The sequence below is a fragment of the Amblyomma mixtum genome, chromosome 3 (genome assembly GCF_055824585.1).
Source record: "Amblyomma mixtum isolate Tamu chromosome 3, ASM5582458v1, whole genome shotgun sequence".
NCBI lineage: Eukaryota > Metazoa > Arthropoda > Arachnida > Ixodida > Ixodidae > Amblyomma > Amblyomma mixtum.
Genome location: NC_143014.1, coordinates 178,402,718 through 178,403,817, shown reverse-complemented (window position 1 = coordinate 178,403,817; position 1,100 = coordinate 178,402,718). Strand labels below are relative to the sequence as shown.

Here is a 1,100-nt window from a genome sequence, read left to right as displayed (position 1 = left end):
GAAAAGGAACCACTTTCCGATGAACTGGCTAGCCAGAATTGCCAGGAAAAATTTCCGGTCCTTCTTTACCTTCAGAAAGTATCGCAGCATCTCAATAACATTTCTGCATGTATACATTACTGATATCGTGCTTTCTGCATCGTTTAAATTTTCAAAACCCTGCACTTTGGTGGGAAAGGTTCTTCGACTGAAGATGCATGCCGGAAGAAGCATTCTAAAGTCGTGGGTGACAGCGAGGGCGGAGTTGAACACTCGGAAGGTTCGCTCACAATACACACAAAGACCCCCGCAAGCAGAAGATTGGAGAGCCGTCGCCGTAGCTCAGCTGGTAGAGCACCGGACGCGAAATTCGGAGGTCGTGGGTTCGGATCCCACCGGAGGCATGTCGTTGTTTCTTCTGCTTTTATTAATCTCCCATTGATTAAAACTACACAAAAAAAGAAATGCCCAATGCTCCTTGGTTTCGGTGACGGTTGGTTTCCGTCATTAATGTGATAACGAGCACCTCTTTCCATTACCATGTCGTCTGAATAGTTCATCGAGGGCCTGGAATCTGGCAGTCTTGATGCCATAGGTAGCATAAGAGGGTTCTCGCACAGCTTCCGCCCTCACTGTTCGAACGCGTGCCTACATGACATTCGCGCTAATACAGGACGTACTACGCCAGCCGCTATGGGCGAGTGTGGCGCTGGTGAACACTCTCAAGGTTAGCTTACACTACACATTAATACCCCCGCAAGCAGACGATTGGACAGCCGTCGCCGTAGCTCAGCTGGTAGAGCACAGGACGCGAAATTCGGAGGTCGTGGGTTCGGATCCCACCGGAGGCAGACGGCTGTTTTTTTCTTCTGCTTTTATTAATCATCTATTGATAAAAAACTAATAAAAAAGAGATCCCCTATGCTCCTTAATTTCGATGACTGTTGACTTCGGTCATTTGTGGGTGGCAGATGTTTTTTATAAGATACGGGCAGGAGCATCAATAATCGTTTACAAGAGAACGCAGTTTCCTTGGAAGCGGTTGGCGGACGTACATTGCCAGCTCACTGTCGTCGTTGTTCTGAACACTCCCCGACAGCGAGAATGAAATTATCAGAAGA

At 47.8% G+C, this 1,100-nt stretch overlaps 1 non-coding gene across 1 annotated transcript; it reads left to right on the top strand.

The window, feature by feature from the left end:
- The first annotated feature begins 310 nt into the window (after positions 1 to 310).
- TRNAS-CGA (transfer RNA serine (anticodon CGA)) lies at positions 311 to 383 on the top strand. The gene has a single exon. It is a non-coding gene; the product is annotated as a tRNA-Ser (tRNA).
- Positions 384 to 1,100: the final 717 nt, after the last annotated feature.